This window comes from Uranotaenia lowii, chromosome 2, assembly GCF_029784155.1.
Source record: "Uranotaenia lowii strain MFRU-FL chromosome 2, ASM2978415v1, whole genome shotgun sequence".
Lineage (NCBI taxonomy): Eukaryota > Metazoa > Arthropoda > Insecta > Diptera > Culicidae > Uranotaenia > Uranotaenia lowii.
This window is the reverse complement of record NC_073692.1, coordinates 323,352,171-323,376,244: the sequence shown is the minus strand read 5'-3', so window position 1 is coordinate 323,376,244 and position 24,074 is coordinate 323,352,171. Positions and strand designations below refer to the sequence as shown.

The window sequence follows — 24,074 nt, the reverse complement described above, 5'->3', positions numbered from 1 at the left end:
CTTTATGTTTGACATCATCTTAGAGGCCAAAGTCTTTGGCGCTCAAGGTTAACAGAGGAGAAACTTCCGGTGTTGGCTAATCGAATATGTCTATGCGTTGCCGGTGCTACCGAGAAATAAACTGCACGTGGTAGCCTATCTTTGAGCCTCCTCTACTATACCGAGCAATATTTTCTATAAAGCTTTGCAAGCACATGACTAAACAAACATCATTTTCTTGACGGTACCGGCATCAGTTACTAGTTGCTTGTAACGTCTAAAGGTTAGTTATTTTCTAGCTGGTTGAGCTCAACATATATCTAGATGCTATCAAAATGGAAGAGATTTATTGATGGTACCCACTTACGCATTTCAAAACATTATCCATCTATTTTGAATTCATGTTTATGATTTGTTGAGGTAAACGAGTTTTAAAAAGTCGTTTATAATTGAGTTTGTTTATTTAACTTGTTTTGTCCCCTTTTACTTTCATAAAAATTATTTGATTTATTGGTTAAAAAAACTTTAATTGTTTCATTTTTCGACAAACTTTAGCTGTCTGCTTTAGAAAATCCTCGAGTTCACAGTTTAATGAAGCAAAACTCTAAATGTGGCTGTACAAAATTAAAGCTCAAATTTTAACAACATACATTCAGACGCTTGACATGACGCTTGAAATGTTGTAGTTGAACACGTTGTCATCTTACTTCGATTATTTTGTAATCACTCGAAGAGCGATAAGTTGTGGAGCACCAATAAAGGGCGAACACGAAATTATTGCTAAACTGAAAATGTCATAATGTTTATAATGTTAAGAATCAAACCAAAATTTTAGGGTATTTTTACACATATATTTACATCAAAATCAAAAGAAAAGTTAATCGATGGAGCCTTGAGTGTAAAAATGAACGCATTAACAGTGTCATCCGGTACCAGTTTCTCAGTTGTTTTTTATTTTCATTTTCTTTACATATCCTTCTCGTCTTTGACTGTCTTCTTGCTCTTCCGAAGTTCCCGCTTTATTATTGCGTTGTAATGCTCCTCCGGGCACAGTTCCGGACGATTTGACAGGTTCATGTCCTTTGGAACAATATGGACAGAATTGGCCTCATACTACTCCAGGACACTTCTAGAATAGTGGCATGATGCCAAATCTGGCCGAAATAGCGGAACTTCGTCGTGCTGTTGCAAGATCGGCAAAAAGCGCTTCTCGAGACTCTCAGATTGGTAGATCTCGCCATTTACTGTGCTCTTTGTCACGATTTCTTCGTCTTCAATTTGTCGTCCACATGGAACTTGCTCTTGCCGGCGAATAACTCCAATCCCGGAATTTGCTTAAAATCGGCTTTTATATACGTTTCGTCATCCATCACACATCAGCCATATTTTATCAGCAACTTCTCGTAGAGCTTACGTGCCCGAGTTTTAGCCGTCGATTGTCGCCGCTCATCGCAGTTTGGGAAGCTCTGTACCTTGTGTGTATGTAGTCAAGCTCTTTTTTTTTTGTATTCTGGACGTAGCTCCACGACATCGCGATCTTTATATCCAAATCACGGCTTGAGACGTTGGGATTCGTTTTAATCATCTGATTCTTCTTTCTCTCCGTCTTTTTGTTGTGCGGTCCTGGTTTTCTTCCAGCTCCTTTGCCGTGGTTCAACGTCAACCGCTCCTGGAACCGCTTCAACACTCTGGAGACGATTGAATGGTGAATGTTCAATATTTTTCCCAACTGCCAGTGCATCAGGTCAAAAAACTCTAGGTGTTTTGGAAAGAATTTGTTCTCTCGACTCTCGAATCGAAAAACATGACTTCGAATTTGACAGCATGAAAACAATACACATCGATGAGAAAGTGTGCAAAATTTGGTTGATTTTTACCCAATGGTAAAATGTTATGCCCTGTTGAATGTGTCGCAATAATTTCGTGATCGCTCTTTATTCGTATGCAAATAACCTTTTTGCTTATACTTATACTAGGTATATAGTTTTGCTTGATATATTCTCGATTTATGACAAAAAACTGGTAAGGGAGCCCTCCATCCCCCTTTCATCCCCCTCTGCTGGCAGGATGTCGTGGTCTTAAATTACCATACCTACTTTTTCGTATCTAAAAATTATCTGAAATCAAATTTAATAACATACAACAATATTTATTTGAAACTCCCTTATTTCCTCCTCTGTCTACACTTCAAGGCTTAAGAGTCTATAAAAATTTTGGAAACTTATCTTTAACTCATATATCTTCCCATGCCATACTTGATACCATTTGCTGGCTTAGTTAGAAAAAAAAATTGAGAACTTACGCTATCAAAATTGTATTGGGCCTTCCTCCTCTCTTCCTATGTAGGTATCTTTTCACTTGAAGGAGGGTGGTGTCTCAAATAATCAAAGAATAATACCCACATTATTTCTAATGTAAAATTTTGTCCATTTGTTGGATAAATTCTCTGATAATGCAAAAAATGTATCGGAGCCCTCCTCCTCCTTTCTCATATTCCCAATTCTATCCTTCTACTGCCAGAAAGGATTTGGAATCAGAAACAGAAGGATTAATAGAATCAGCGTAAAATCTGTTATTTTTCATGGTTTACATTTAAGGTTTTATGGCAAACTGGCCTCGGCAATCTGATAAAACTTCAGCTTATTTTTTTTCCACTCGCATGCACTTTCGGAAAACTAAAAATATTTTGTTGTATTTTACTAACTTCATACCAATTTTCAATCATATCAAAATTGGGACAGAATGCCCACAAGACCACATTTTTTAGGCTCAAATTTTGAATGCTGTTAACTTTTGAGAAAACCCAAATATCAAAACAAAATGCCATTCTTTTTGTTCGCTAACTCCCAGATCACGATATCAATGCATAATTATAACAAATTTCGTCCTTGTATAATAATGGCCACCTTAAGGAAGACGCTTGTTTAACAGCTAAGATATGTGACTTACATTATTGTTTCGTGTTCAGACACTAAACAAGTCTATTTCCTAACTGGCTGATACTTGAAAAAGTAGATAAAAACGTTTGAAAATGCATTTTAAAAGTTTTTGTCGAATGTTGAAAATCAGTCACTATAGGGGCACTAATGAGAACCCCCATTGGGGCAGTATAAGCAACATTAATCGGGGCACGTTGAGCGTTTTCTGCCATGGAATCTAGCAGCGAATTTCACTCGATGAAGTCAACTGAATAATAGAGCTACACAACTGACGATTTAGCCTATTGGTTAGATGTTGGAGAGGTAATCAGTAGGCTCGAGTTCGATTCCTGTTGGAGGTGATTTTATTTTTCATTTACCATTCATGGTCGATGCATTTTACACTAAACGGTGATGCGTAGATCCATCAAACAAAGGAATACTTAAATAATATGTGACTGTTTGTAGAATACAAACAATTCACACACACTCATACATTATATTTTTGGTGCTTTGCATCACTCGCCAAGATACTACAAGCCATATAATGCAACAAACAAAATAATCGATCATGAATGGTAAACGGAAAAAAATCTCCTCGATCATGAATTGAACTAAAGAAATCTGATTACCTCTCCGACATCTTACCAATAGACCAAATGGTCAGATGTTAACTGGTGCAGCTGTAGCTCTATCATTCAGTTGACTATATCGAATTAATTTTGCTGCTAGATGTTACGGCAGAAATCGCTCATCGTGCTCCAATTAATTGTGCTCTGTTCGCCCCGAGTCAACATATTTAAATAAAACGCGTTTAAATCGAAAAATTAATGCTGATGAAAATTGAGGACCTATGTGTATATCATGTGGCAGTGCGTACATCATAGATCAAGATTATTCAAAGATCATAAAAGTTTATTTCCTGGTGTGTGAAAATTATTGTATTTTCGTCACTTGAGAACCTAGATGTAAGATTAATACTATAGGAAGTACGAAACAATTTTTCTCATGAAAATTTATTCAAGAAAATGCATACTTTTGAAAAAAAGAGGATGCCCCAGGTGCTCTTTATGCCCTTATCTCCCATCCGAGTTAAAAAGTTGCACCAATATTCGACTCGAAAAAAAATCTGCCGCCATGTTTGCCGCGATATCAGTCAAGAATTTGAATTTCGTTGCCTAACTTAAGGCGTTTCCCCTATAAGGCTTTAATAAAGTACATTTTGAAAAGCCAAATTTTCGATAATTTTAGCATTAGTAAATGATTGTTTGCCAAAGTATTGTTAGTTTACAAAAAAATGATGAACATTTAATTAAACATCTTATGTTTCAATCATTAACATTCCTTAAAATCAATGATTCATTTCTGACCACCCTTTAGGTATGGGGCGTTCTGTCCACTACTTTTGGCGTTCTACCCCGCGGTTTGTTTTCTGGCTGTTCAAGTTTTTTTTAACAAAAATATAAACAAAATCGTGTTTTTATCATATTTTTTTTCTTTTTGATAATTCGTAAATCTGATCCCTGAATCGTCGTAAATTTTCAATTTGGTTCTAAGATGATTGGTATCGCTGTAAATAACGATTTTGCTTAACTGCTGCGTCTTGTACAGTTTTCCCCTATCATGTTAATAATTGGTCTGTATTTATGGAAAACTGTATTTAAAAAACTTAGATTTGTTAACATCTTATCTAACGGCACCTCGAGAGGAGGGTGATTTCTTTTTGATTTGATGAGGGCATTTGATTGAATCTTCGAAATTTTCAGTTTAATATACACAACAATTTACATTAGTTTTTCATCAATTGAATACTTTTTAAATAATATATTCCTTAAAGAACCAATAAAATAATAAATAAGGATGTTTTAGGCAACCACCTTGGCGTAAAAGCCAATTTCTTTGCTCGCATTTTAAAAATTTAAGGTCTATGGTGGCAATTTACCATAGAATTAAATTTCATGGATATGTGCCTTTGAATGAATATATGGCAATTATTTTCAATTAAATTTTAAGATGATGATTTCAAAAACACTATGTAAGATAAGTTCACTAAAGGTTACACAAACCTTTAACATATTTTCAAAATGTAGTTGGTGGCGTTTAACTCCTTAAGGGCATTTTCGATTTAAGAACCATACTCGTTTTGGACCAATTTGATGTGCAATATAATGTTCAAAAAATTTTGAAGAGACCAGAAAAATGACTATGGGGCCAAGAATATCTGAAGTGGGAAATAAACGTACCTTATGAATTTAATAAGTTATATTAGATGTAGTAAAGAGTGGGGGGGAAGCGGGAATTCTCGGGATCCCGAGAAAAATCAAACATGAAAATTTAAACACCCTACTGCATACAAAGCTGAATTTTAAGGTATTAGTTTTGCTAAACATTTCAAACTGATTTAATACCTCAAAAATTCAATTAGCAATTATGAAACCCAAGAGCCAAAAACAAAGTACTTAAATAAACCGACAAACTTGACTTATACTTGCTGCAAAAAATTAGAATAATTGAAAAAGATTTTTCACTATCGACAGAAGTGGGTTAGCTAGACTTCAGCAAGTTATTCATCAAAATTTTCAGGTAAATATACTTTTGTTTCAAATAATATCATTTCTTTGTCGATGATTTTGCTACTGTCAACAGTTTGCGAAACGGAACTTCTATACAGTGAGCGTTGCAAAATAGAACAATTAGATTTTTTTCGTTGCGGTTCTTTATTGGAATTTTTTGGATTTATAGATTCTTTGTCATTTTTTATTTTTACACTAAGTTTTCAAACGACAAAAACATTTTTATAGCTCAGTTGGCAAGTCAGTTGCTTCCTGAGCCGAGGTTCACGAGTTCGAGCCCAAGAATAAACATCAATAACAGTTGTACCGGATAAGTTATTCAATGACTGTCCACCAACTGCATCGTTGATATAATTTACGATCCATACATTTTTGACCAACCTGAGTTGATTAATTGTAGCTAAGGTTTTGGATTAAGGTAACAATGCACAATTCCATGCTACAGAAAACCAGGTCAACCGATCAAATCGCATACAAAGATTCCTTGCTAACTACAATAACGGTTATCGAATCAACCGAAAAGAAGATCTACTGTTGAATCTGACATCATCGGAAGCATTGCAATGCTTTTCTTCCCTTAAAATAGAGCCATTTTGGTGCACGTGTTTTCCCGGGGTAAAAAGCCACTAGAGGAACGACTTTATAATTCCTTCCCTCAGCACTTGTGGCTGGCGAGCTTTCTTGTACCGGTAGAAATTATTCCGGCTATCACCGCCCATGTTACGAAATGTGATTAGTATATCCACTTAGTTTGCCTAGTTGGTTTCTACTACTTTACTTAGTACGAAACCGTCAGCAGTCGATAGCTAGAGAAACTGCTGGCCATATGCAAAAGACTCTCGTGTTCAACCCCCGCCTGGTGTATAATACTATATGGAGGTTCCTACAGACAGATATCGATAGTGCCTACCTTACATAGGTATTCAAAGAGCAGAAAACTGCAACGACCACACAGTGAACCGGTAGCGAGAAAGGATTTTAATCGATATCGATTGAATTTCCGTTCGCCCATGAAGTCGTTTTAGCCAGCCAGCAGCGTCTGTTCTGCTGCTGATGATGGAATTCGTAAGAAGGTGGGGCAAAATTCAAAAGGTACTGAACCGATAGAACCAAATCCGCTTGAACGATACACGCTCAACCGAACCCGCCCTGACCATCATCCGTCATCGGCTTGGAAGAATTGGCTACTGTGTAATTTTCCCCTCGGGAAAGCAGGTTAATGCTAATCCAAAATCGTTACAAATATCCAAAGGTTCTGATATAATTGCAAACCGACTTGGCACGCAATTTTAAAGCCCCACAGACAAACCCCTATTATGTGAGTCTATTTTTCTGCATATGTAATTACCAGCTCAGAAAATTGGTTTTATAAGTCGCCCGGCTTACACAATTAGAGCTTTAGAGGCTTAGTCACGAACAATCCCTCTAATCCCAATTAAACTGAATTTGACAATCAAACGATCCGTGGCGCGTCATCGATAAACTTTCCGGCTTCTGACAGTCGTCAAAACAGTTGTTCCAATGAGTAAATTTAAACAAAACAGGTGCTCTTGTCCTCCGAAAACCGCTTCCATATTTGTTTTCACGGCCAACGGATTTGACTAGTAGGGGAACGTTTGTACCTTTATGGTTCATATGGGTATGACACTTCAGGTCTAGTATTTATCTACCTTAGAGACGGCTTTTTATTGGAGTTAATTAGCCATACACCCTAGGTATGTAGGTATGTGGAGGGTAGATTTGGCGCCGGAGATTGAGAAAAGTTTGACGTGCTGTGACGGAATCAACCAACGACGGATGTCTTGTTTACAACTTCTTCCTATTGGGGCGTTGCTCAATGCTATAAAATTGATTGACGCGTGATTGCTGGTGCGTTTGCGTAAGATTTATCGAAAGGTTGGTAAATATTGATCTTGTATTTGTCTTCAAATCAGATGGGAAAATGATTTATGAGGTCAAATTCGATTCTAATACTTGTTTTGATTATGACCGTTTACCTATTTAAACACATCAACACTAAACAAACCGGAGGGGGTAAAATGTTATTTTTGAACTTCAACTCCTATCATAATTGTTTTTTTCGGATTTTTTTTCCGTCACTGTTTTTATTCATTTTTTTTGTTAAACTTTTTTTTTAAGTTTGTAGATTTCAAAAAACATGTGTTGTATACCTATTCATACCGCTGAGGGTCAAATATATAACACTTTTCCGCCAAAACTCTCTTGTTTATCAACCGATTAAAAAAAATTAAATTTGGAAAGCTTGTAACGTGACTCAAATATCTTTGATAATAGTCAGCTACAATTATTTTTTAAAAGTTATTCAAAGTTGAAGGAATTTTTTTTCGATAAAAAACATTCTTTGGGAAAAAGACTGTGAGTCAGTTATTAAGTGCTCGAAAAAACTCACACGCTGAGAAAGCTGAAGTTATATGCTTTAGGTTATTTTTTAATTATTCATTTATATCAATCGGCTCAAGCCCAAAGCTATATGAGCCCAAAATATTTTTTCAAACGTTTCTTAAGATCATGACCCAAAAATGTAGAAAAGTGGTGTAAAATCAAATGTACCTGTTAGAATCGTCTCAGAAAATGCCGATTGATAAAAGGTTCGAAAATCAACTACCTTTGAATAATCGTTTAAAATTCTTAGTTTCGTGTTTAATAAATATAAAAATGAAAATAATTTTTGCCGCCAATTCATTCACCTAGCAGTGATTTTTAAGGGAGCTTATAATAATAAAAGTCAATAGTCAAAAGTTTCGAATCCGCTCAACACTTAAAATATTCTCGAGTCATCGTTTAAAAGTTTTGGACCACCTCGTAGTATGGTGTAATGGCCTAAAGTTTGGGATCCCAAACTTGTGGCCGGCAAGGTATCTATGTATATCCTCCTGCCCTTAAGTTCATTTGTGCTGCATAGCTTAAAAAATCCATTAGCACGATTTTTTAGAACTCCTCTGTTTTTCTTCGCTTATTTTTTTGTCTATTAAGAGCACATTGTAAAATTTTATTGAGCCGTTTCTCAAAAATGTAAGACTTGCTTCTAAAGAGTGATCTATAAACTCTATATTGCATGATTATTTTAAACAGCTGAATGTTTATTCTGCAAATAAAAATTTTAAAATAATTTTGAACGAATAGTCGACTTAAAACCCGTGACTAAGAATCCAAGAGTTTTCTTTGTTAGCAATTAAAAAAAAGAATAGTGTTTTGTGGAATTCAAAACCAACACTGCGACAAAAGTTTCATTAGGAAAATAAATAATTTGCCATAAGCACGAACGAAAAAATAATTTTTATATATTTTTTATTTATTATTTTATTTTATTTTTGAATAACTAATTAAAATAAACATGGTGCATCGAAAGGATTTTAGAAAAAATAAGACAAATTTTTCAACTTCAACATTGATAATGGTTCAAGGTTCATAAACCTATGAATTTTCACATGATAAAAAATTTATTTCTGGGACTTGCTTGGAACAGAAACAAAAACACTCATTTAACGATAACTAGCTTCGAAAACTGTTTCATAGTTCCTTTGTCGATTTTCACTTTTCTTCTAAGTTTTCGAATGAAAAAAACATTTTTTACCAAATTCAATGTTTTAACCAATTCTTAAAAGATTTTTTTCAAGTTCATGTATAAAGGTAAAAATATTATCTTTGCTCAATCATCGTGTAAATTGTTAGTAATTAAGTAAGTAATAAAGTAATTAAGTTAGTAATTGACTCCGGGAATTCCCGGAATTTTTGAGCGTTTCCCTGGATTCGGAAGTTCCCGAATTTTTTACATCCCCGGGAATTCCCGCTCGAGTAATCCCGGGAAGGACAGACTAATGGGAAGATACTCTATTGGCTCTATCCTACCCGAGAGAAAGTAGGTCAAAATGTTCATTTGAAACAAGAGTTTTGGCGTCAGGCATTTTTGTCATTTTTGTGACGCTTGCTGTGATTTGCTTTGAGGTGTTGGTTTAACCTTTTTTTTTGCGATTAAAAGGACAATTGGCCGGTCAGGATAATAAAGACCTGGATTACTATTTTGGATGTATCTGCAAAACAACTCATCCGGTTTCCATAAATTATAGCATTTTCTAATTTTTTACATGTTCACTACCTATTCACGAAGAAAAAATTTATTATAGTTTTTAAGGAGTCTGGAAATTGAGCCGAAAGGTAAACTTAAAAAAAGATGTCGTTTTTGAACAAAGATCGTGACCATTCCGAATCGAATTGTGAGATTTCTTTATGTCAGCTGAATTTTGGTTGATTTAAAGATTCATTTAAAGTAAGAATAGTTCTTATGTCAATGTCATGAATGGAAATATATGGAACAAATAAAAGTCATTGATTTTCTTCTTGAAAACAATTGTCTTTTTTAATAAATAATTGGCTTTTTTTTTAAATGAGCCGACAAATTTATAAATCTACCAAATTAGGAAACCCAATTTAAACTGACTGTTTTTTTTAATTTTTTTTTTGTGAAATTTTTATCACAATCAGAACCGCGAAAAACGTACACCGAGAGATTCCAGAAATTTGCTGAGCCTATTTCAACAGAAAATGGATCAAATTCTTGAGATAATTGAAGTGTTGTTTTTGCTTTCTTATAATATTTTTCAAAAATTAATTTCAAATTTCAAAGTAAATATGTATATATGCTCAGGGTAGCAAAAAGCGTCAAGTAAAAGTAAATATAACTCATATTTGATCCTCAATATGTTGAAATTCTATGATTTGATTCTCGAATTGGTCACTCTATCATTCTCTCCATTATTAATTCATCATTATGGGTTAGAATATAATGTAATTGAACAGAACGGCATTTTTTTCACCAAAATTCCTTGATCCTTTAAAAAAATATAGTTATAAAATCATTGCAAATTTTTCTTGTGAACTTTTCAAATAACCAACTGAAGTCTGTTAAACCAAGCAATTTTATTGCTTTAAATCTATGTGAATTCACATCCATCAAAAGTTTTTCAATGCGACTTTAACAAAATGAGTTATCTTTGATGCAAAACACCCATGAGCTTTTTAGCTTTCAAGTCGTTTTCTGGAGAACAAAAAAATCTAAATTTGAAATATAAAGAATCAGAATATAAGACATTTGGACGATTTCAAAATGGTACAGTTCATGAAAATCGGTTCAGTAGTTTTGATTTTATAACCAAAACAATAATCCTCACCGGCTGATTGTCCTTTTTTGTTGGGTGGCTCTGGCAACCCTATTCAAAAATCCAAAAATGAGAAATTTTACAGCTCTTCATTTAAGGAAAAGTCAGAAAATTTCATGTATCCTAGCTTCAACTGTTCCTGAGATATCGCGTCGGGAAAGTATAGTTCGGGTCATAACCGCAAAGGAAAGCAATAAGTTTTTAAGGTTTCATAATTTCATTTGCCCTCGAGTAAAAAAAGAAATGATGTGGGCAAAAAACCTACCGTAGGAGAAAAAAGTTAGGAATGAAAGAAATTGTTTGACCAGTAAAATCAATACAAAACCGTCTTAGATTAGGAAATTGGCCCAATCACTAGCTGAACATTTTTTCCACTCTTTTGCTTGAAATGGTACAGTGAGCGAAATAAGAATAGCACCACTGTGTGTTTTGCTTGTTAAAACATGAATGCTTGAAAAATACGACATGTTTCTTGTTGCATTTTATAATTTGAGATAAATTTTTGGATACGGTATTGAGCACTTTGCAAACTTCATTTAAATTACCCATTTCCCCTTTAGAATAACGAGCGTGTAATTCAGCGAAAACGAACAAACGCAAACACCGAACCAAAACAAAGAGCAAAATTTCACTAAATTCGAACCGCAAGTCAACCAGACATAGAACATTTTTCGGGACGATTTGAATAAACGTCGGTTAAAAATGAAACGCACGAAAAGATGACAGCCAGATTTTGATTTGGTGCGGAAAAGGTGGTACGTCTGCTAGAAAAAGTCACCGAAATTTCCGACAGTGGTTCTTTTTCGTTCGGCCTTGCTGCTTGCAACAAGTGTCGGTGTCGGTGCGATCAAAAGTAAAACGCGTGTCGAGGAAAGGCGTGTCATTAGTGCCAAGAAATAGGGGTAACTCGTGCAGGAGCACTCGGCTACCTTCGGAGGAAAAGCGCCCACTGAAAAGAGGTAAGCGGTGCGAATTCAGAGAAATCTTAGTCGATTTTAAAACCACCACGAATTGTAGGTTGCAATCAACCGTGGGTCTGGAGCCGCAGCTGGAACAGCAGAACATAACCTCAAAAGGGGTCGGAAGTGTAAGTTGCCCCAAAAACAAATGTTCCGACAATCTTTCCTGATTAGAAAACTTTCCACCTCTAAACAGGACCCCTTTTTTATCTCTACCTTGGATGGTATTCTGATTCTTCGACCCGACCGAAGCTAACAAAAGTAGCCCGAAAAGAAACTGGCTGTTTAGCGCACGGACATCACTTTCGCAGGATCAACCATTCGATTTAAATTTGGCCACCACTACTTCTACGTGTGAGGGGAGAAAGCTTGTTTTCATCTGGAGCGACAGCCACGCAACCTGTTAGGCTGTTGTGTTCCGGAAATCCAACCAACCAGAAGATTTCATTTTTCGTGACTGGTTCATCGTTCATCACGCACGGAGGAAAAAGTCGCAGCAAGAATCCGAACGCGTGGGGCACAGGCGTGCTCAAAGGAGGTGCTAGTCATGCATCAGTCCCGGGGACCATTGAACGGGATTCTAGCGATGGCGGGACCAACAACAACAAGCATCGCTCCGAGCATTGACCTGGGCAGAATGCCTGATCCGACTCATGGAAGGAAGTGGCCCGATACAGGACCAACAAGGCTGGAAATCGACAAAATTCCACCCAAGGAGGTCGGGCCGAATTGCCAGAAGAGGCAACATGCAGATCCCGTGTAAGTCGTTTGATGTTCGATAATTCTGGGGGGGGGGGAATCAATAAATGGGACTAAATTTTGTAAAATTCAACAGTTTGCGATCTCTTTATTTGCGGCACCGAAAGCCTATTAGACATTTTGTAATAAATGGCGCCCAACTAAACGAACCTATTTTATTATGAAATGTTCGTTAGAATTTATTCAAGCACCCACAATTATTATTATTTTTATTATTGGTATTTTGCTCTGATGGATCCATTAAGATTATTATCGCTCAATTTTTATGTATACCGTTTGAAAATTCGTTAAGTGTTTAATCACTTTTAAACACATTCTACTGGTTATGAAACCTTCAGCTATGTCCACTACCATGGTAGCCAACAAGGTCGTCTCCGGCACAAAAACACGCAAAGCGTTATCACCACAATCCACTGCGAGGCAAAGCGACCCCTGCAGAGCCGTCCAGGGGATATTCGTTAGCCTCAGCAGTTCACAATCGAATCAAGACCAAACTTAAAATGATTTTTGACAACTTTACCGATTATGACTTACCCGATCATGTCTGCCGATTTCGACACCACCGATTTTGATAATCCCGATTCCGACTACACCGATTTTGTCGACACTGATTTTAACTTCTACCGATTTTGACTACTACCGATTACGTTCACGGAGCATGCACAATTATAAGGGGATTACCAAGAAAAATCAAAAGGAACGCGATCTGGAGGCGCGGTAAAACCTCTATTCCGGGCTCTTGGTAGTTTGGAGGACTAAATCCCTCTTTACCCTGATCTTCTGTGTCAAACTCCAAACCAGATAAAACAAATTACTAAAATTAAACTTGTAATAGTTCAGCTTTGTAAGATCTTTTCATTATTTTTTGAATGATAACAGATCTTGATTTTCGTTTGCTGCTTTGCAAAATAATTGTAAATTTCAGGATTCGAAGGAGTTTCTTTCTGCCATATATGATGGTAACGATCGACATCTTTGCCAAGACTCGTTGGCGTATAGTTTTGTGAATTAGTTTAAGATTTTTGTATGGATTTTGCCAAGACTCGTTGGCGTTGAGATCTAGTTTTTTTTGTGATTATTATGTCGTTTATCATGGATTTATTCACCAGTGCACGGTGAAATATTATCGAGGTTTTCTCGATGCAAACGTCGTTCAATTCGTCTCCTTCGAACTCCTTGTGATGTAATCAAGAAATTTTCATGAATCGTTGTCACGATTCATGAAAATTTCTACCAAAGCAGCAATGTTGTGTTGCATTTTATAATTTGAGATAAATTTTTGGATACGGTATTGAGCACTTTGCAAACTTCATTTAAATTACCCATTTCCCCTTTAGAATAACGAGCGTGTAATTCAGCGAAAACGAACAAACGCAAACACCGAACCAAAACAAAGAGCAAAATTTCACTAAATTCGAACCGCAAGTCAACCAGACATAGAACATTTTTCGGGACGATTTGAATAAACGTCGGTTAAAAATGAAACGCACGAAAAGATGACAGCCAGATTTTGATTTGGTGCGGAAAAGGTGGTACGTCTGCTAGAAAAAGTCACCGAAATTTCCGACAGTGGTTCTTTTTCGTTCGGCCTTGCTGCTTGCAACAAGTGTCGGTGTCGGTGCGATCAAAAGTAAAACGCGTGTCGAGGAAAGGCGTGTCATTAGTGCCAAGAAATAGGGGTAACTCGTGCAGGAGCACTCGGCTACCTTCGGAGGAAAAGCGCCCACTGAAAAGAGGTAAGCGGTGCGAATTCAGAGAAATCTTAGTCGATTTTAAAACCACCACGAATTGTAGGTTGCAATCAACCGTGGGTCTGGAGCCGCAGCTGGAACAGCAGAACATAACCTCAAAAGGGGTCGGAAGTGTAAGTTGCCCCAAAAACAAATGTTCCGACAATCTTTCCTGATTAGAAAACTTTCCACCTCTAAACAGGACCCCTTTTTTATCTCTACCTTGGATGGTATTCTGATTCTTCGACCCGACCGAAGCTAACAAAAATAGCCCGAAAAGAAACTGGCTGTTTAGCGCACGGACATCACTTTCGCAGGATCAACCATTCGATTTAAATTTGGCCACCACCACTTCTACGTGTGAGGGGAGAAAGCTTGTTTTCATCTGGAGCGACAGCCACGCAACCTGTTAGGCTGTTGTGTTCCGGAAATCCAACCAACCAGAAGATTTCATTTTTCGTGACTGGTTCATCGTTCATCGCGCACGGAGGAAAAAGTCGCAGCAAGAATCCGAACGCGTGGGGCACAGGCGTGCTCAAAGGAGGTGCTAGTCATGCATCAGTCCCGGGGACCATTGAACGGGATTCTAGCGATGGCGGGACCAACAACAACAAGCATCGCTCCGAGCATTGACCTGGGCAGAATGCCTGATCCGACTCATGGAAGGAAGTGGCCCGATACAGGACCAACAAGGCTGGAAATCGACAAAATTCCACCCAAGGAGGTCGGGCCGAATTGCCAGAAGAGGCAACATGCAGATCCCGTGTAAGTCGTTTGATGTTCGATAATTCTGGGGGGGGGAATCAATAAATGGGACTAAATTTTGTAAAATTCAACAGTTTGCGATCTCTTTATTTGCGGCACCGAAAGCCTATTAGACATTTTGTAATATTCTTCCACAGTTTGTTCTGAATTGCTTATCGGATAAATTAAGCATAAGTTTACTTTTTTTGGAAGTAGCAATTGGCGTTGAGGACCAAAAAAGTGAAAAAAAAGGTGCGAAATAAGAATAGCACCACTTGAGTTTTTCAACAAAAACAAGATTACTTTTCAAAATTTACTGTGTAAAAGTGAATAATAATGCTTCTACGAATTATTTGAATAAATAACTGCATTTTAGGAGTTTTCCAGCATTCAAAAGGTTTTCAAAGGTTTTAAAAGGGGGTTTTAAGAGATGGTCCTCTAGCGTTAAGGAATTTGATATTTGAGTTGTAATCCTTTATCAAACTAGTTACTTTGTTCATAAAAATGACGTGAAATGATGAAATAAACATTCGGGATTAATTTTGAATCAGAAACAAATAGGTTGGAAATCAAAAACTTTGATTTTGTTCAGTAAACCACACTTTTTCCAGTTTCAAGTCGTAGATGGCAGCACTATCTTGCAGTTAAAAACAAATTAAGTCTCAATATTGATTTTCCAGGTTTATTTAGGCCCATAGTCATCATTTTGAGGTATTTTCCCATCACAGTTTTGCGGAAGTTCACGTTGCAGAAAGCTTTTCCGGATTTGCAAAAGAATCACCAGCACAAAAATGTACAACCGAAAAAAATCCTGCTCATCTCAACTTCTGATTCAATTGCAAATCATACCAATAATACTGCTAGTCGTCTGCTCCATCAAGCTTCATCGCAAAGTATAACTTTATTCTGATAATTGGTCCAAAAAATTCACTTTTAGGGACCTTGATGCAATTCTAATTTTTTTTTGGAATTAGTGATCTTAGAATTTCTTAAGCGTTCACACGGTACATGTATTTATTTTTTGACTTAAATAATCCTGCACTCCCTAATTAATCCCGGATATTCAAAAATGGGCATGAATTAAGTTAAATGGCAAGATAGTGCTGCCATCTATGACTTCAAACTAGAGAAATAGTGTTTGACTATTAAAAAATATTAGTATTTTTGAATTCCAACCTGCCTTTTGGATTCAAACCTAGCCTCAAATCTATGTTTCATCATTTTGCATCATACTTATGAATGTTAATGAAAAAATCAAGCAGTTTGATAAAGTTTTACAGCTCAAATATTAAATTCCTAAATGCTAGAGGAGCATCTCTTAAAACCCCCTTTTAATACCTTTGGAATTCTGGAAAACTCCTAAAATTCAATTATCTTTTCAAATAACTCGTAGAAGCTTTATTATTCACTTTTACACAGTAAATTTTGAAAAATAATCTTGTTTTTGTTGAAAAACTTAAGTGGTGCTATTCCTATTTCGCACCCGTTTTTCACAGTTTTGGTCCTCAACGCCAATTGCTACGTCCAAAAAAAGTAAACTTATGCTTGATTTTTCCGTTTAGCAATTCAGAAAAAACTGTCGAAAATTTTTTTTCGTATTTTTCAAGTATTCTTATTTTAACAAGCAAAACGCATAGTGGTGCTATTCTTATTTCGCTCACTGTATAATTTCTTCAATTCAATTTTTTAGCTCTTACGGTCGTTTTTCTTGTTTCGTCAAGATCTTCGATCCGTATATTGCTCACCCGTATACATCCGAAAATAAAAATACCCATTCTTATTTTATTCATAAATAAATAATCTGCTGAATCACACAGTAAAAGCACTGATCATACTAACAGGGCACTTAGAATAAAAATTTGATAATTTTCTGGATAGTTTTTTTCGTCACATTTAGAAGGTTCGCAATACCGACGGTAGGTGGCGAACCTACCATTTTTCCGATACAAATGCCCTGTAGGAAAAATGTACCTGTTTAGCCCGATTTTATCGCAGAAATTGCCTGTTTTTATTTTAAAGTTGGGTGGCATTTCCTAACTGGGATCGATCATGCGATCGATCGATGCGCACTCTGGAATCGATATTGCGTACTGTTGGAAAAATTATCCAAAAAACGAAATCGAGTTTCCAGTCAGTATGGTCATTGGTAAAAGGGTGATTGATTGCAGCTATTAACTGAGTATGGAAATCACATTGGAGTAGCAAGCTTCAATACTGAGCTGTTGACAATTTCAACTTTAAACGGCTCTACACTGCATGTCAATGATTAACTAAATCTGTTAAATTTATATAAAGCAAACCCTCTCTCCCTTCAAAAAAAAGTTAGCATAGAATTTATTTTTTTTTTAATTTTCTAAAAATGTGTTCATCAAACTTCCCAGTAATCTTGAACTGAGGTTCATCAAAATTCGTAGCAAAATCATTCAAGCTCGACGTGCGCAAGTCACGGGGCGAAAATTTTATTGGCAATAAGACACAGAAGTAAACCTGTCAATAAAGCAATTGATTTCGTTTCAAACTCAATTCAATTTCTTGTCCAACGGTACGGAAACAAATCAATCCACACAGCAGAACATTCTCTTGAAGTTGAAAATCCGAAATGAAAAAAATAAAAACAGGAATTCTCTTGGTGCTAGAATGGGCGGCGCCTGTTGGGGATAATGCTCATTCAAACGAAAGTTTCAACTGCCTGCCGCCACCGGGGGTGGTGAATTAATTATTCCGTCTATTTTCAAAGTGCCAAAGCTCGGAATGAAGCGGTTACGCCCTCATTGATTGTTAACTGCCAATCGACCCCGGTCGTAGGCTGGCACAGCAATTCACACCACACAGTGAATCGTTCTTATGACCCCGGATCGGCAATTGGGCCATTCTGAGCGACGACCATTGGGGGATAGGAACCGTCAATCAATCAATCAGAGTCGGAGGATTTCGGTTGAACTGTGACCAAAAAATTGGATTGACGAGCCGGCTAACGGAGAGGTTATTTTCCTATGGATCGATTGGAAAATTAAAAATCAATTTTTCGAGTTGATTAAAATTCATTTTTTATCGCTTGGTCTGAAAATCGTCGCTGAAAGCTAGAAAATTGATCGCCACAAATCAATGAAGCGTGACCGCGAGCAATTCGTTGTGTTCTTGATTCGAGAGATCTACCTATTAGTTTCAACTTTGCCAAGATTAATGAGCGCGATCGATCACTACTTACTGGTGTCGGTTGTCAGCAATTGCGGGTTAGCCCGGTTTTCCAACCCACCAAAGTGGGACCTGGCTGCTACTTTTGGCTGAGGTGTTTGCGGGGGTGGAACGCAATTCCAGTGAAACTTTTTCGCGCTAGATTTGTTGCAAGGAATGCGAACTCAATTGCCATACGCGCTGGTTGAATACATTGCGAAACCACGGTTCATTTCTAGAGTTGACTTCTTCGAAGAGAAGTGACTTGTAGCTGAAATTGCAAATAGTTATAAAAAATTAATAACATATTGTATAAATATATTTAAAATTTTCTTACATAGAAATCAGATTTATAGAACCAAATTAAGTTCGTTACTCGATTTGAAAAAAAAATTAACATCCAAAGAAAACTGCTTACAGAAAGATTCAAAATAAATCTTTCAAGCTGAACTTCAAATAGGTATCAATCAATTTGAAACACTTGACAAAGCAATGAAGCTTGAAGGAACAGCCATAATTTAGCTTGGAGTCAAGCAAATTACCTACAAGTATGAACACAATAAACAACTTGCTGAACCATACAAATAAACATTGATTGATTGCCACTATTAACTGTTTTGAATCACATCTGAGCAAGCAATTTAACGTTTTTGATTCTTAATTGTCCATCAGAGAATGTTAAATTATTGATGAAATCATTTGAATGGATAGCAAAAAAAAACTGATTTGTTGAAAATAAATTATTGCATCTCAACTTGACGAAACGATTTGATACTATATTTGGAATCAGGCCCGTGTGGAGGACCCAGCCATGGGAGAGGGAGGGGGTTTCAAAATTTAAATTTAGCTAGAAATAATAACTATACCAAAAATGCATTATAATTAGGAAAATTGATTTCTTAAACCATTTTCTTACCTATGACCATTTTACAGACTTGAGTAAAAATTAAATATTACTGTGACGATTCATAATGAATCAGAATCAATACAGTCAATACTTTTTTCCGGAAGTCGTTGATAACTTTTTCAAATAGATGTTCCTTATTCTGAACTAGACATTTGCTAAAAAATGAATTTTAAACAGTCTAGTATGCAAATTGGAAATTAAAATTTGCGATACACAAGAAAACAAATAAAAATAAAAATTTCAATAAAACATGAATTCTAATCTTTGGACATAAAAATCTGTGCAGAATAAGATAACATTGAAAATTAAACCAGATTTAAAAAGAAATTAAATCCAAATCCCAAAATTAATTTCGATAATTTTTTTAAATAAAACATGGATTCTGAAAATAAAAAGTATTCATTCACGATTTGAAATTTAAATTCTCGATCAGGAAAAAAACTATCAATTTTGAATCTAAGAAAATTTATTCAAAGCATAAAGCTTGTAGCAAATTGAATTTTATTTGATAAAACTTTGAATTAAATGGTATACCGTATATTGAATTTATTTTCAAGAGAGCTCAAATCTCTGAGTTTGATGATTTTTTATATTTGATTTTTCCATTTACCAAAATCAAATGTAATGTCTTTGCAGTTCACTTATGTTTAAAATAAAACAGGTTCAATTCATCATTGAATACTTATTTGTACTGACAAAGCAAAGGTTGGGAATTGATTTTTTGAACAATCATTAAGAAACTGATAAAAAGAAATATATGGAATTCTAAGTCTTTTATTTAAATGATGAAAACACAAAACAAATAAAATACTTATAGCGCCGATGTGGTCTAGTGGATAGGCTGGCGCGAGTCTGGTTTTGATACGTCAGGCGTACTGGGTTCGATTCCTGGTATCGGCAAGAAAACTTTTGGGTTCGAATCCCATAAGTGGCCGACAGGTAAGATGTGTTTCCTCATATAATTGACTGTATAATAAGAATGTTCAATCAGTTGCAAGCTGGCCAGGTACATATATACACGGATGCCGGAATACCTGTCCTGTAAGTAAACTAGCCCACCTGATTGACTCGTTCTTCCAAAATAAACCTACATTAACACAAAACATTCACTCCATAACAGTTCAAACGAAGCCATGGGGTCCGGGTATGGTGTACGCGTTGCATTGGAGATTTGTCGAAATTTACAATCTAAAGAATGCATGTGACCACATACTTAGGCAGAAACTGCGGTGAATCCGTGCACCCATGGTGGATATCCAACATACATACAACATACAAAACGCAAAACAAATACTTATTTCGTTAATATTGTGCATTAAAACTTGACTTTAGTGGTGCATTTTTGAATTACTTTTCAAACTCTTCTTAGATTTGTTTTGAATCAAGATCGATTAAAAAATTCAAATAATAAAAAGAAAGAAAAATTTAAGATCTAATATGTTTTTGCCGTCAAATCCAATAATGGGTCAAGGACAAATGATACAAACAATGTATTTCTTTTTTTTTAAATTAGTTTGAACAGTTTCAAAGCAAAATTGTGTTTTCAGACCACAAAAACCCGGAATTGGGAAACAAAGACAAACTTGTCTAAAAAATTCAAAAATTTTAAAAGTGAGACTGCTTAATTAGGAAAATTTGTTTGAAAATTTAAAAACATAATGTAGATGAGAAAGATTAGTTTTAAAAAGTAAATTTTTTGAATGGAAACGTCTTAATTATTAAATTCAACAGCATTTTATGTGCGTTTGTTTTAATGATTGTGATTTCAAAAATTTTAGTTTCTTTAACTCGAGGCTTTTGTCGAATTTTGTTTTTCAAATCTTGTTTGGTGATATATAATCATTTGTTTGAAAATTCATCAGATCTGAATGAAATCAATCATTGATAACTGATAAACCAACAAAGCAATATAAATAAAAAAAAACTGATTTTTAATTTGTTTGTTTTCCTTCATTCAATCCAACAATAATATTTTGCCAAACTCCAGAGAAAAAAATGATTGAAAATTGATTTAAAAAGTAAAAATTGACAATTTTTTAGAAATTTGAAATGAAAAAATCTAAACAAGGATTGAATTTGTTGTTGAATGATGAGAACATCAAATGAATCTGTAATAAAACAGTTCAACCTCTGAACTTGTTCGATGTCAAGAGTGGGTGACACAAAATACGTCTAAATTTGAAAAAACAAAACACCAATTTGTAGAATATTTTTTACTTAAAATTATCTCGGATATCATTACAATATTTCTGACGTTACTGAATTTCTTGAGTTTTAATATATTTAACAAGTTTGTTGAAGACTGAAAATCGATCAGACTTCTGTTTAATAATATCGTAAACTCAATTTGATGAAATTACTTTAAAAATCGTTAATATTTTGTATTTTACAGAGTAGGAAAAAGAAAACCAAAAAAATACTTTTCGCAGAAGTCGAAATTTCAAGCAAGCTTCTAGGAAATTTATCTTTGTTTAAAATCTTTATTTTAAAATTTTTGTAATGTTATACAGTTTTGTCAGACAGGTGAAGAAGTTTTTTAAAATGATGTCTACCTATTTTCATAGGTAATTTAAAGACCTAAGCTTATGAAAAAAAACGAATAATTGTAATTTGGATTCAGGCACAGAAATTATTTTAAAAAAATAGCTCTTAAATTCTGAACACCTCAAAAAATGTTATTCTGGTGGCCTTGTGTAATAAAAACCCTTTCGAATGAGGAATTGATTTATTAATGATGGAGTGAATTCTTTTCTCCGGAAAAATCTGTTCCGCATTGTGTTGAGGAGAAATCTGCAAGCTAACACAGTTTTATTCTTGGTACGTTCACGAGAAAAGACGCTGTTCACCGAACCAAAGGTGCCAGAGGTTTCCCGTATTTTCAGAATTTGTCCTGATCTTCAAGAGTCAGTACTGATTTTTTTTCAAAAACTTTCGAATTGTCCTAATTTTTGAAAAAAAAAAATCTAAATAAGAACTGAATTTGTATTTCAAAGACGAGAACATCAAATGAATCTATAATAATACAGTTTAACCTCGGCAATCTTCGATTCAGATGATGTTTCAACGGTGTTTCTTAGATATAAACTGCAAGCAAGCTAAGAAGTTGATCTCTTCTGTTGCATAATTTAAGGCGTCAACAGTACCGTTATCTCGTCAGCATTCATGCAATCAAAGAAGAGCTGCATTTTATTTCCAGTAGATTACAGGTGTCCAAAAAATCCTGTTTTTCTTCTTCAGGTGTCCTGATTTTTTTTGACGAAACCACCTGGCATCTCTGTTACGAATGCCATCTTTTGCCAGAAATAAAATCCAAAACAGCAAACAGCAGTGGGCATAAAAAATTGTGTTTAGAATATTTTATTTTAATAAGGATCTTTAACTGAACTGACTTGAACATTTTTATGGAAGACTTTAAACAAATTTAAAGTTCTGTCCATTTGAGTAGGGAAAATCCACCAATTTTTCGAACTTTGATGGTCTGTTTTATATGAAAACTACTCGAAAATTTAATTTATTTTGTACAGATCTTGAAGAGCAAGAATCCTTTTAGAATAACATGTTTTAAAAGTGTAGATTGAAGAAAATTCTTCGAATTATCAACGATAAAGGCAAATTTCATATTAGATTAACAGATTTTTCGTGATTGTAACGATACAGTCTGTACCAATACTACAGCAGGGCTGCCTTTGCACTACCTTCTTTAAATATTCCTTGTAAAGTTTTTTTTGTTTCGATTATAGTCGTTTTAACCTTGATGGCCTTTTTTTGGTCATCACTCCACATTTTCAGTTTTTCACTTCAGAAATGGTACCTACCTAATCCAGGTCCTTACTACCCATTTTTCATCACATTCGCAAAAATTAGGCAAAATTAGGCATGTTTTCAAACATCAGGGAAATGTAATGGCTTATCAGGTTGTCAGGCTGAGCCTCGAAAAATAAGGCAAATCCTGAAAAATCAGGCACATTGGCATCTCTGGTCAGAGGTGTATGACTGAATCACTTGAGCGCTCTTGACAAGAGTTTTCTTTCTCCCACTCAAATGCGAAAGCTCTCACACTTGTTGTCCGAATCGCTTACAGCTCGTGTAAACTTGGACAACAAAAGGAGCACGATCAGCGAAAGAGGATTACACTCGGAAGCCGAACTGAAAGCAGTTTTATTTTCTCCCGGGTTTTTGTTATTTGGGAGGAGCCGACCAACCATGGCTACCAGCTTGGATGCTTTGTTTGGCGGATGATGCCACTATCCGTATAATCGATCTTGAATGGTATATAAAAACAATCACCTCAACTAGAAACTCGAACTCGAATCTTTTGATTTCCTCTCCAACACCTAACCAATAGACTAAATCGTCAGATGTAAACTAATCAAGGGCCCTTATTCTGCGCCGCGAGTGACGTGACAGTTGGCGAGTCACCCCACCGTCACTCGACTCTTGTCACCTTATTCCGACAGTCGGTTTAAGTGAGGTGACAGCAAGGTGAGAGCAAGTGACAGATACTCATTCCGAGCTGAGTGACTGGATGAACCCATCTAGAAAAATGGCGAAATTTGCTCTGATTGTGTTGTGCCGGTGTTTACGAGTCGGGTTTTGAAAATTGAATTTAAAATAAACGAGTGAAAATTGTGCCCCGTCCTGGACAATTATCGGATTGTACGGTGTTAGCAAGCTGGTCAATAAGAAAAAAAGGGCGAATTTGGCTACAAAAGTGGAAATTTCAGACACAGCATCAAACTGGAGCAACAAAAACTTGAACAGCATGCAGGGCGACTGCTGTCTCACAAACCGGTGTGCAAAACGGCTTCCGAGTATCTGCGACAACCTTAGCAGCTATTTCAAGTAGGAAAAATAAGTTGCTTCTCTTAACCTCACCATTTCTAACTTCTGTCTACCTATTTTAGGTTTTAGGTTTAGGTGTTTCGGCCAGCTTGGGGCGAAAATCAGTCCTAAAGTCGGTGGTGTCGATCAAACAGTGAGCTGCTCGGAACGTACACGGACGAAAATACCAGCTACGCCCGGGAGGATGCCATGAAGTGTATCGTGATGGCCCTCGCCGATCCGAACACATTCCTGCTGGATCCGTTGCTGTCGCTGAAGCCGGTCCGGTTCCTCGAGCCGATTCAAAATCTGCTATCGGCGTTTGTGTTCGAG

The 24,074-nt window shown here is 35.9% G+C and overlaps 1 protein-coding gene and 1 long non-coding RNA gene across 2 annotated transcripts in view; both read left to right on the top strand.

Annotated features, from left to right (window-relative positions):
* Nucleotides 1-24,074, top strand: part of LOC129749844 (uncharacterized) — a 324,747-nt gene that overhangs the window by 198,637 nt on the left and 102,036 nt on the right. The gene's annotated exons all lie outside the window — the stretch shown is intronic.
* Nucleotides 13,546-14,904, top strand: LOC129749846 (uncharacterized). Its single transcript, XR_008738187.1, has 3 exons — nt 13,546-14,101; nt 14,160-14,229; nt 14,298-14,904. It is a non-coding gene; the product is annotated as an uncharacterized LOC129749846 (long non-coding RNA).